Here is a 13,466-nt window from a genome sequence, read left to right as displayed (position 1 = left end):
GCGGGGATTTGAACTGCGGACCTTCTGATCAGCAAGCCCAAGAGGCTCAGTGGTTTAGACCACAGCTCCACCCGCGTCCCTTTTTTGGCAGATGCAAGGACTCTCCCTGCTGTCCAAGGCTCCTTCTCGGCCAAGCGATCTGAGGCTACTCCATATTGTCTATCTATGCTCTTCCTCCTTCATACCTCTTTGGGTTCTGGGGGACCAGGCAGGAGGGCAGCTGGTCTCAGAAGGAGAGGGAGACCCTCTGGTTTCCTGACCAGCCTGCTTCATCTCTGCCTCCTGGTCCCCCTCCTCGGCTGCCTCTGAGCCTGCACTGCCCTCTGCCACAGACTCTTCCTGCTCACTAAACCCTGTTGCCCCTCCAGCCTCTGACACCTCCAAGTCCTCCCTCTGACCACTCGCTGTCCTCCCACTGCTACTCCCCTGACTCTGAGCCATCATCCCTTGGGGGTTCCCCACCTGATGCCCCCCACTCCACTCCTCTGCTTCCAGTCAGTCCTCGACACCTCGCTCGATGGAGCTCCTCAGTTTTGTGCAGTTGCAGTGAACGGGGGGGGGGGGGGGACGAGACGGCTGACGCAGACCATTTTTTAAATGCGCCAAAGCGACAACAACCCGGCGCTGTCCAGTGTCTGTCCTTCGAGGCTGGCGAGAGGCGAAAACTGCAGCCTCATTGTGCCCTAATAGGCTGTAATGTTTGCAATTTAAATACGGCCTAATAGCAGCCAGACGCTCTGCGATGTTTATTGTACACAAGGCTCATCGCAACCGTGTTCGGCCTATTTATTACATCGCCTTTTAATGCCGGATTCCAAGAGACACCTGGGGACGCTGGAGACTTAATTTATTCCCGCTGTGCTGGGAGAGGGGAGGCTGACCGCCTCTCTCGGGGAGGGGGCTGCGCCAGAGGAGGTTGGGGGTCCCCATCGGTCCAATTGGCCTGCAACCCCCCCTCCGCTGAAACACACACAGCTGGCTTCTAGATTATTAACAACGACTTTGAGAACGGTGGCATTATTAGGATTCATCTTTGCTTAGAATCCTGCTGGGTGGCGGCGGTTTTCCAAGCAACCAATAAAATCACTAATAAAAACAAAATAAATAGCTCGCTCGTCGCTCTTTTTTCTGCCTGCTTCGGAATCAAGGCAGTTGAAATAGCACCAGCACCAAGAATGGCTTCAGCTCGAGGCCCAGATGAGCCCCTATCTGGCCCAGGAAAGCCTGACTCCTGTCATCTGTGCCCTGGCAACCTCTAGGTTAGATTAGGTAAAAGGTAAAGGGACCCCTGACCATTAGATCTAGTCGTGGCTGACTCTGGGGTTGCGGCGCTCATCTCGCTTTACTGGCCGAGGGAGCCGGCGTACAGGATCCGGGTCATGTGGCCAGCATGTCTAAGCCGCTTCTGGCGAACCAGAGCAGTGCACGGAAATGCTGTTTCCCTTCCCACCGGAGCGGTACCTATTTATCTACTTGCACTTTGACGTGCTTTCGAACTGCTAGGTTGGCAGGAGCTGGGACCGAACAACGAGAGCTCACCCCGTCGCGGGGATTCGAACTGCCGACCTTCTGATCGGCAAGTCCTAGGCTCTGTGGTTTAACCCACAGAGCCATATTAGACCCCACGTGTGGTTTAACCCACAGAGCCACCCGCGTCCCACCTAGGTTAGATTACTGCAGCACATTATACGTGGGGCTACCTTTGAAGACCCCTGCAATACAGAGCTAATATGGTCTAATGCAGGACATAGGAGCCTATGTCCCCCCTGCAAATGATCCCTAGGTGTTCTGACAGTAGGTGGACACAGAGCCCCCACATTGGAGATAAAAGTTTCATATGCACAAAATGCTATGTTTGAGTGCATTGTATTTACAATGCTGTGCAGTTAAGTTTGCATTCAACAAGAGGTTTCACTCTGGCAAATGCGGCAGGAAAGGTTGGATGTTTCTGCTACAGTCTTGAGCTCAAATAATGACTTAGTCAGATAGTTGCTTATTTCCTTGACATCTGATGGGAGGGCGTTCCACATGGTGGGCGCCACTACCGAGAAGGCCCTCTGCCTGGTTCCCTGTAACCTCACTTCTTGCAATGAGGGAAACGCCAGAAGGCCCTCGAAGCTGGACCTCAGTGTCCGGGCAGAATGATGGGGGTGGAGATGCTCCTTCAGGTATACTGGACCGAGGCCGTTTAGGGATTTCAAGGTCAGCACAAACACTTTGAATTGTGCTTGGAAATGTACTGGGAGCCAATGTAGGTCTTTTAGGACCAGTGTTATGTGGTCTCGGCGGCCGCTTCCAGTCACCAGTCCAGCAGCTGCATTCTGGATTAGTTGTAGTTTCCAGGTCACCTTCAAAGGTAGCCCCACGTAGAGCGCATGGCAGTAGTCCACTGATAACCAGAGCATGCACCACTCTGGTGAGACAGTCTGCGGGCAGAAGGGGTCTCATCCTGCGTACCAGATGGAGCTGGTAGACAGCTGCCCTGGACACAGAACTGACCTTCTCCTCCACGGACATCTGTGAGTCCAAAATGACTCCCAGGCTGCGCACCTGGTCCTTCAGGGGCACAGTTACCCCATTCAGAACCAGGGAGTCCTCCACACCTGCCCGCCCCCTGTCCCCCCCAAAACAGTCCTTCTGTCTTGTCAGGATTCAGCCTCAATCCGTTAGCCGCCATCCATCCTCCAACCGCCTCCAGGCACTCGCACTTCTGAAAACCAGCTGCTGGAAAACCACAGGAGGGCGAGAGTTTTGCTCCCTGCATCTAGCTGGCTGCTGTGAGAAGAGAAGGCTAGACTACATGGACCATTCGCTTGGTGCAGCAGGCTGCTGTCATGCACTTATGCTCAGCTCGGCACATGAGCAATGCTTCAGAGGCAGCTGGCGAGGCGAACATTCCCATTCCCTAATGATTCGTGTTGCAAGTTGGACTGTTGGAAGGTATGTGTTTGAAGCCAAGGAGGGGGCAGGCTGGATCCGGTCTGATGGCACCTGCAACCGCTTGCGATGCCCAAATTAGTTTGCAAGAGCATCTGCGAAGGCCTGCTCCAATCCATCCCACCGGCCCGTTTTTTAGCAACGCCCTTCCCTCCCAGCACTCTGACGGAAGGAGAAAAGGACTCTCCCTTGTCCCCCATTTATCTCCCTCTCCCATTGTTCTGCGAGTTGCTAATTGACAGCTGGGGGGGGGGATAAAAATAAAAATAAAACCCCACAAGATATTTTCAGCTGGTGGTTCTTTTGTGTTTTTGGAACACAAAACGGTTCTCCCCTCCGGCTTACGTGTAACTCACGCCTGCTCTATTTATTCTGCTCTCCTTTAAAAAACCCAACTATTGTAATTATTTAAATTTATCTCTTCAGGTTAATCTCCTCCAAAGCCTAGTCACAGATCTTCCTACAGACTTTGCAGCAGCCGAACTAATTGGCAATTTCGAGAGGCAGCGAGGAAGGAGAAGAGCTGAACGCCTCTGGGTTAAGCTGACATTCTTGCTTTTTATTTTATTTTGTTTTGCTTTTTACAAAAGGTGACTGCAGAGGAATAAGAACCAGTGTATTATAGAGGGGTTGCCACCTTTTGGGGAGAAAGGGCGAAGCCAGCCCGGTGTTCTCTTGCACCTATTATCTGCAGTCTTGTGTGCAGGAGCTAGTTTTTACAGCATATAGGTAAAGGTAAAGGGACCCCTGACCATTAGTACCAGTCGTGGCCGACTCTGGGGTTGCGGCGCTCATCTCGCTTTATTGGCTGAGGGAGCCGGCATACAGCTTCCGGGTCATGTGGCCAGCAGGACTAAGCCGCTTCTGGCAAACCAGAACAGTGCATAGGGAGGGGGGAAACATCAATTTCTCCTTTCTGCACATCAAACTGCAGCCACAGTTTAAGCCCTAGACTTAAGCCTTTCCCAGAGGTGATGTATGGAAGTGAGAGCTGGACCATAAAGAAGGCTGGTCGCCGAAGAATGGATGCTTTTGAATTATGCTGCTGGAGAAGACTCTTGAGAGTCCCATGGACTGCAAGAAGATCAAACCTCTCCATTCTGAAGGAAATCAGCCCTGAGTGCTCACTGGAAGGACAGATCCTGAAGCTGAGGCTCCAATACTTTGGCCACCTCATGAGAAGAGAAGACTCCCTGGAAAAGACCCTGATGTTGGGAAAGATGGAGGGCGCAAGGAGAAGGGGACAACAGAGGACGAGATGGTGGGACAGTGTTCTCGAAGCTACCAGCATGAGTTTGACCAAACTGCGGGAGGCAGCGGAAGACAGGAGTGCCTGGCGTGCTCTGGTCCAGGGGGTCACGAAGAGTCGGGCACGACTAAACGACTAAACAACAACAACAAGACTTAAGCCTTGCTGCTTTCATTCTACAACTGCAGGGTGCAAGCCCACAAACCTTTCCTGGGTGCAGAATGCAGCAGCTCCCTCTGTTTTCATTCCTTACCTTTTCCCCCCTTCTTGTTTTGGGAAAACGTCTAAGACAAAGGGGGAAGAGGTGGAGAAATGCCAGAGGTGGAAGAGATTGAACTGCCATGTTGACCTCTTTTTCCCCCGGTCAAAGTTGTTGCGCTCTTTCGGAGAACATCTTTTACGATTTTTTTTTTAAAATTTTTTTATTAAACAATTTCAGCATAACAAATCATCAGTCCAAATAATGAATTACATTATTTTCCCCCTCTCCCTCCCAGGACTTCCCTCATCTCCCCTCTCTGGTTTCTTTGCACATATTGTTCTCTGCATGTTATAAAATTATATCTATCCTTGTCTTATCTATTATGTGTTCAACTAATAAATTTGTGGATGTTTATTCAAAACCTGCCAAGGAGTCCAGATCATTTTGTTGTCTTTTTAGGTCATTTGTATCATGTACAGATAGGTAGCCGTGTTGGTCTGCCATAGTCAAAACAAAATAAAAAAAATCCTTCCAGTAGCACCTTAAAGACCAACTAAGTTAGTTCTTGGTATGTGCTTTCGTGTGCATGCACACTTCTTCAGATACCCTGAAACAGAAGTCACCAGACCCTTCTATATAGTGAGAAGGTGGGGAGGGGTATTACTCAGAAGGGTGGTGGGAATGGGTGATTGGCAGATAGCTGTGATGAGCCTGTTGACGACTCTTAACGACTGCAATAGGTCTTACAGGAAAAAGCAAGGGGTGAGAAGGTGAAAATTGACTTTGTCATGTATAATGAGATAAGAATCCAATGTCTCATACCAAGAACTAACTTAGTTGGTCTTTAAGGTGCTACTGGAAGGAATTTTTTTATTTTGTTTTGTATCATGTAAAGTATCATGTAAAAAAATTCACAAAATTTTACAAATTTTCACGAATTTTTAAAAGGATTATTATTTTTATATGATATAGACCCCCTTGCCATACATCTGGGTTTCCCCAAATGCTTTGACGAAAACTGCGCCTCCAATTCCCGAACGTATGGCAGCCCTAATTCACAAAGCAGCTATGTCTGTAGTATATATTTATATATAATTGTAAGCTGCCCAGTAAGATGTGTGGTGTATAAATTGTAAGCAGCCCAGTAAGATGTGTGGTGTATAAATAGTAGCATTATCATTATGGAATGGGGCGTCCCTATTTTCATCGGAGAAATGTTGGAAGGTGTGAACTGACACAATTTTGAGAAGACATCTGAAAGAAGCCCTCTGTACAGGGAAGCTTTTTAATGTTTGATGCCTTACTGTATTTTAATTCGCTGGAAGCTGTCCGGAGTGGCTAGTATAACTTAGTCAGATGGGGGGCATATAAATAACAAATCATCATCATCATCATCATCATCACACAATTCGAAGTGTTGGTGCTGACTTTGAAAGCCCTAAACGGCCTTGGTCCAGTATACCTGAAGGAGCGTCTCCACCCCCATCGTTCTGCCCGGACACTGAGGTCCAGCGCCGAGGGCCTTCTGGCGGTTCCCTCGCTGTGAGAAGTGAGGTTACAGGCAGAGGACCTTCTCGGTGGTGGCACCCGCCCTGTGGAACGCCCTCCCACCAGATGTCAAACAAAACAACAACTACCAGACTTTCAGAAGACATCTGAAGGCAGCCCTCTTTAGGGAAGCTTTTAATGTTTGATGCATTACTGTACAGTGGTACCTTTGGAAGCGAACTGGATCCGTTCCGGAGCCCCGTTTGCATCCTGAAGCAGACGTAAGACGCAACTGTGCGTCTGCGCATGCACGGTTTGTGTTTCACCGCTTCTGTGAATGTGAGTGACGTCATTTTGAGCGTCTGCACATGCGCGAGCAGCGCAACCTGGAAGTAACGCGGAGCGCAACCCGAAAATGCTTAACCTGAAGTGTATTCATCCCAAGGTATGACTGTATTTTAATATTTTGTTGGAAGCTGCCCAGAGTGGGGAGACCTGGCAAGATGGGCGGGTTATAAATAATAAATCATTATATTATTATTATTATTATTATTATTATTATTATTATTATTATTATTATCATCATCATCATCACCACCACCACCACCACTGCTGATGTACAGGGAAAGCGTCAAATGGGCAAGAACCTCAGAGCCCCTTGTCTTCCCACAAATGCCTATCATTTCTCTCATTGATAGCCTGGTCCGAGTTTGGGGGAACAGGGCAATGTGTTATGGCAGAGACCCTCCCCTCTTTTCAGGAAGATGAGAGTGGAGGCTAGCATTTGCTTAACATCAATCTACAAATGGCTGGCATTGAATCTGCTCCCCCGAGGGATAGCCCCACTGATTCTCTGCGACCAATTCCAGTCGGGCTGGCAAACTGCAGTTCTGACCACCCTCCAGAAACTGGGTTTTGCCAGGGACGATGGACAAAACTAGAATTGAACTTTCTTTTATATATTTGGCTTTTTCTGAGTAACATTTGTGAAATAATAGACTGTGGCGGAAAGGAAATAATTGGCTTTAGTAGAAAGATTCGAAGATAATAAGTATAAATATAATTTAAAGTCTAAATTTAAAGGTATATGGTTTTGAAAGTAAAGATAAAGTTAAAGGTAATATTGATAAATTTGAAATAGATTGTTAAGATAAATTATTCTTTTTTTATATAAATATGGGAAGAATTTGCTGAAACAATGATTAAATTGGAATACAAAAAAGGGAGGTATGAGGAAGTCTAAGACACAAGATAATGAAATGAAGTTATTTTGAATCTTGTTTACTTTTTTCTCTTTTTTTCTTTTTTCTTTTGCCTTTTTTCTGTTTTTGTTGATTTATGCTCTAAATGTTTTTGTATTTTGAAAATCTGAATAAATATTATTCTAAAAAACCCCCAAAAAACCAGAAACTGGGTTTTGCCCCTCAAGCCCTTCTAAGTCTGGGCTTGGGCCATGCAAAAGCCACGGTCAGGCAAAGAATATTAGATACCGAGAGACAACAGGACTGCGCAAGGTGCCCCGACTATAAAATTGGAGAAATCAAGAGATATATAGCTGCACCGGCAGCATATCTCTCCTTTCTCGTATCTAGAAATGCAAGAAGGGCCTTTACACTCGCCAGAAGTGCGGCTCTTCCCTCGCCGGTCCTGGATGGAGCCTTTAGTAAAGTCCCCTATGCCCAGAGACTTTGCACCTGTCCATTGGGAGAGATAGGAAGCCCAGAACACTTGTTCTTTAAACTACGAAGAGGCACGTAGTAAGTTCATTGATCCCCTACTGGTGAGGCTCGCCGACCTCCCGCAAAAGCAAAAATTTGACCTTTTGCTGTTAGGCAAAGATCAGAAGAAGATCTGGATGGTTGCCAGATTCTGTGTACAAATCTGTAGGCGCAGATCATCGCCCAACTCAAAACAGTCCGGCATGAAAATCCCCAAACCCGGTTCCATGGGTGACTCTGAGTCAACTCCCTGGGAAAACAACAACAACAACAACAACAAAACAGGGTGATGTGTTATGGCAGAGATGCTCCCCTCTTTTCAGGAAGAGGTGCCTGGCCTGGCTCCGGGTTTTGCATCCTCCTTGCCCAGGGAAACTCGTTCCCGAGCTGCCCACCCACCTGCCAGAGGCCGGCTGCGACACAGAAAAGAACGAGGCGAGGGCAGCTTGGCACTGACACGGTCAATTTCCTTCCCATTAGATTCAATCAGCTTTATTGGCACCACGCGCACAGCAGAGCTATGCCAAGGCGAGGCGGAGGTGAGATCCAACACCAGACCTTGCTTCCGCGGCAGCCAGATTCTGGGGCCACCCCGTCTCTTCCCGCACTAGCTGTCAGACAGCTCTCCAAAAATAATGGCGGCAATCTGTTTCCTCCCAGAGACCCACACGAAGCCCGTTGCAAGCAATGCGTACTGCTCAGTTCCTATTGAATCTCAAGAGGGCTCAGTTGCTTCTGTTAACGGAGAAATCTGAGGGCTCCTTTGGGCAAAAAGCAAGGACACCAGCCAGGAATACCAGAGCAAAACAGCAGCCAGTAGGCTTGGTCTTTATTGAAGACGGTCGTGACAGGACTCCCACCTGCCACCAGGTGGAACAAGGTGGAAGCCCCGAACAAAAGAGAACCCAAACTTTTATTAGCTGCTAATCCCCATGGGACATGGGTGGCACTGTGGGTTAAACCACAGAGCCTAGGGCTTCCCAATTAGAAGGTCGGTGGTTCGAATCCCTGTGACGGGGTGAGCTCCCGCTGTTCAGTCCCTGCTCCTGCCGACCTAGCAGTTCGAAACACATCAAAGTGCAAGTAGATAGATAGATACCGCTCCGGCGGGAAGGTAAACGGCATTTCCGTGCGCTGCTCTGGTTCCCCGGGTTGCTGGGGAAACCCATCCAGATGGGCGGGGTATAAATAAATTAGCATTAGCATTAGCATTAGCATTAGCATTAGCATCACTATCAAGTTATATTATGTTATATTATTATCATCATCATCATCATCGGTCTTTCTCCTTGGGCCTGCCCCCATCTGGTAGGCTCCGCCCCACTCAGCTCCAGGCCCCGCCCTTAACCCCGATGACTCCGCCCACAACGCCACACTTAGGTCCAGCTGGCGTCTTCTCCTCTGGAGCAAATTGAGCACTGCGCTCATGAGCCCTGAAACAGAGCCGAGGAGAGGAGTGGGGCTGGAATCTCCCTGCCCCACAAACCTCGACCTCTAGGGTTCAAGTGGCTGTCCTCTCGGGACCGCCAACCTGGCCAGGAAGGCTGCGGCCTCTCTGGGCAGAAGAAGACAGGATGGATGATGAGTCATCCATGTTCAGGTCTGTGTGTCATCCTGTTATCGCGGAGTGCTTTAGAGAAAGACAGAAAAGTGGAGAGGCATCCTGTACGTGTTAATTCTGAACCCCTCCCCAAGGCCTGGCTCCCTTCCAGAGCCAGTAATTGTTTCCTGCTTGCTGTTTCAATTAGATTGCGGGGGGCGGGGGGGGGGGACAACAGAGGTCCAGGAATGGGAGGAGGGATGGCTGGGTAAGAGGAAGGAGGCTGCCTTTAGTCAGATAAGTGAGACTTCCATCCAGACAGGCCATCGTCACATACAGTGGTACCTCAGGTTACAGACGCTTCAGGTTACAGACACTTCAGTTTACAGACTCCGCTAACCCAGAAATAGTACCTCGGGTTAAGAACTTTGCTTCAGGATGAGAACAGAAATCGTGCTCTGGCGGCATGGCAGCAGCGGGAGGCCCCATTAGCTAAAGTGGTGCTTCAGGCTAAGAACAGTTTCAGGTTAAGAACGGACCTCCAGAACGAATTAAGTTATTAACCCGAGGTACCACTGTACTCGGGACGCGGGTGGCGCTGTGGGTTAAACCACAGAGCCTAGGACTTACCGATCAGAAGGTCGGCAGTTCGAATCCCCACGAGGGGGTGAGCTCCCGTTGCTCGGTCCCTGCTCCTGACAGCCTAGCAGTTCGAAAGCACGTCAAAGTGCAAGTAGATAAATAGGTATCGCTCCGGCGGGAAGGTAAACAGCGTTTCCGTGCGCTGCTCTGGTTCGCCTTCTGGGTAGTGGCACTTGCCCTGTGGAATGCCCTCCCATCAGATGTCAAAGAGAACAACAACTACAGCGGTACCTCGGGTTACAGACGCTTCAGGTTACAGACTCAGCTAACCCAGAAATAGTACTTCGGGTTAAGAACTTTGCTTCAGGATGAGAACAAAAATCGCGCAGCGGCGGAAGCAGGAGGCCCCATTAGCTAAAGTGGTGCTTCAGGTTAAGAACAGTTTCAGTTTAAGAACGGACCTCCAGAACGAATTATGTACTTAACCCGAGGTACCACTGTATAGGGGAAATAAATCCCTGTATAGGGGAGCTTTTTAATGTGTAATGTTTTATTATGTTTTTATATGCTTTGGAAGCAGCCCAGAGTGGCTGGGGCAGCCCAGTTAGATGGGTGGGATACAATTATTATTATTATTATTATTATTATTATTATTATCATTATCATTATCATTATCATTATCATTATTATCATCATTATCATTATTTTGGTTTCTTGTTTTCCCAACCTTGCCCACATTTCTGCACCAACTATGCAAAGCCCTCACGAAAGTTCACAAGCAGCTTAATACAAATGTCTCCTAAATACAGTGGCACCTTGGTTTAAGAACAGCTTAGTTTATGAACCACTTGGATTAAGAACGCTGCAAACCCGGAAGCAGGTGTTTCGGTTTGTGAACTTTGCCTTGGAATAAGAACATGTTCCGCTTCCTGTTGAGTGTGTTCCATTTGTAAATTGAGTCCCCCGCTGCTGTGGGAAAGCATGCCTTGGTTTAAGAACGCTTTGGTTTGAGAACGGACGTCCGGAACGGATTAAGTTCGTAAACCAAGGTGCCACTGCATAGGTGAGTCATTTTTACGAAAATTCACATTATAGCAAAGTAAACTTCCCTCCTCAAATATAATCCATTTTTGCATGTCGTTTTCACGGAGACGTGCATTCCTTTGCGACATACAGTGGTGCCCCGCAAGACGAACACCTCGCAAGACGGAAAACCCGCTAGACGAAAGGGTTTTCCGTTTTGGAGGCGCTTCGCAAAACGAATTTCCCTATGGGCTTGCTTCGCAAGACGAAAATGTCTTGCGAGTTCCTGCGGGGTTTTTCCCCTCCCCCCTTTTTCTAAGCCGCTAAGCCGCTTATCAGCTGATCCGCTAAAAGCCGCTAAACCGCTAATAGCGCTAATCCGCTAAGCCATCAATGGGCTTGCTTCGCAAGACGAAAAAACCGCAAGACGAAGAGCCTCACGGAACGGATTCTTTTCGTCTTGCGAGGCACCACTGTAATTAGAATTTTGCACACGTTGCTTGCCCGGGGAACTGTGTTGCAAAATTTGGAGAAGTGTGAATTTCAAAGGAAGGCCTTGCGCTCCCCCTCGCCCCTTGTTCCAGAAAGTGCAAATTAAATGCCAACTGAATTTGACCCCCCCCCCGCCATCTCTGTTGCTTCCAGCCTTACGTGGCAGGCGATACTCAGCTCTCCCAGCCAGAGTTGCAGTTGCCTTCGGTGTTGCAATTCCCGACGTTTTTGCTCCAGCTCCGAGCAGCTTGTTCCCTCTCCACAAAACGCATAGTTTATTGTTGCACATTGTGTCTAAATTTATTGCTGTACATTGTTATAATTGTCTGTTTTAACCATATTTGCACATCAGTTTCTAATGCTGTGAGTGTCCTCTATTTCAGAGGCTTCTATTCTGCAGCCTCTTATAGTTGTTTTAACTGCGAGTCTTTTAGTTCTTACGGTCTTACAGTTGTTTTAACTGCATGTTTTTATTTGTTTTTAGATTTTATCTGTTTTAATGATCAGTTTTTATCCATCCATTATCCGTGTTTAATCTTGTATTTTATTCAGATAATCTTGTATTTTATTCAGATAATCTTGTATTTTATTCAGATAATCTTGTATTTTATTCTTGTACTTAATTCTTGTATTTATTCTTGCATTTATTCTTGTATTTTATTCTTATGCTTGTTTCTTTGTCCTTATTTGCTCCAACATTTATCAGTAAAAAAACCCCCAAAACCCTAACTGCTATTTTATTTATATGTTTGTTTGTTTTTTATCCTGGTCTGTGACCATAATAAAGTTCATTCAAATGTTACGGAAATTAGGGGGGGCACATCTTTAAAGTTAAATATTACAAATATTATGCCTGAATGTATCCTTTCAACTTGACAGCTCAGGGAAGTTACCTAGCTTTAAAAATAGTATAAAATCATCTCCTTTCCCAGTTTCCTCCATTCCAAAGCTATTTTCCCCTGGCAAAAGGACTCCAGGAAGTTCCCAGAGGTGAGAATTGCTGGGCTCATTGTTAGCCAAAGGAAGCCAAATCTCATCACCTGACTTGCCTCAGGCTCCAGACCAAAGGAACAAAGGAACTTCTATTGCAAAGGAACTTCTATTGTACTTTTGGGTGGTGGGTACTTAAGACATATTTGTCTATGCTAATCTTATACCTGAGTCTTGGCCTGCCATGTCTGCTTATGCTAATCTGGTACCAAGGACTTGTCTGGACATGTTTGCCAAGGTTAACCCCTTCCTTGCGAATTGTATTCTGGTGGTGGGAAAGTTCGAAAAGTCTTTGTCACCCCATCCTCGGGGTTCAAAATTTGCTCTTTGAACCTATTGTGCAATAAACTTTGGTCTACAGCTACAGTGGTGCCCCGCAAGACAAATGCCTTGCAAGACGAAAAACTCGCTAGACGAAAGAGTTTTCCATCTTTTGACGAATTTCCCTATGGGCTTGCTTCGCAAGACAAAACGTCTTGCGAGTTCTTGCGAGTCCCCCCCCCCTTTTCCTAAGCCGCTAATCCGCTAATAGCGCTAATCCGCTAATAGCCGTGCTTCGCAAGACGAAAAAACCGCAAGACAAAGAGACTCGCGGAACGAATTAATTTCGTCTTGCGAGGCACCACTGTATTTGCTCCGGTTGGCTGGACTCCTTCCTTTATTCCGCAGGGACCTGCCCGAGACGAGCTGTGTGACTGAGCAGCCTCGCACCTAGATTTTTCCCTAACACATTCAACGCACAGCCTTTCAGAAAAGGGAAAAGGAAGGACAGAGAGCCGAGAGCCGTTGTAAACAAAGGTTTATTGGAAGGGAGATCATCTTTGTTTCTCCAGAGTGATACAGAGGAGTTTGTACTGCTGTTGCATGCAGGAGCTGCACATAGTTAAAAGATGAAAAATCACCGGGGTGGGGGGCAAAGGTCACGAGAGAACTTGCGTCAGACTAGCCCCCTTGTTAGGCACATGCTACCCACACCCTATTTACAGTGTGCTTCTCTTTTTTTCTCGGGGGGGGGAGTCTTTGCCCCATGGGGGGTGGGAACCAACCGTTCTGCAGTTCCCCTAACACAACAGAGTCCCCCCACCCATCTCTGCTTTCCAGACCTAGTGGCACAGCCCTTCTGCTACCCCAACAGCCTCTCCAAATCTACAGCTTCAGGAGCCCCCCCACCCCTCGGAGCAGGAATAACATGGAATCAGGACCTTGACGTAATAAAAGAGGGAGCACAAGATTCTCCCCGCACCC

This window comes from Podarcis erhardii (genome assembly GCF_964252035.2).
Source record: "Podarcis erhardii genome assembly, chromosome: 18".
Taxonomy (NCBI): domain Eukaryota; kingdom Metazoa; phylum Chordata; class Lepidosauria; order Squamata; family Lacertidae; genus Podarcis; species Podarcis erhardii.
This window is presented reverse-complemented; position numbering follows the sequence as displayed.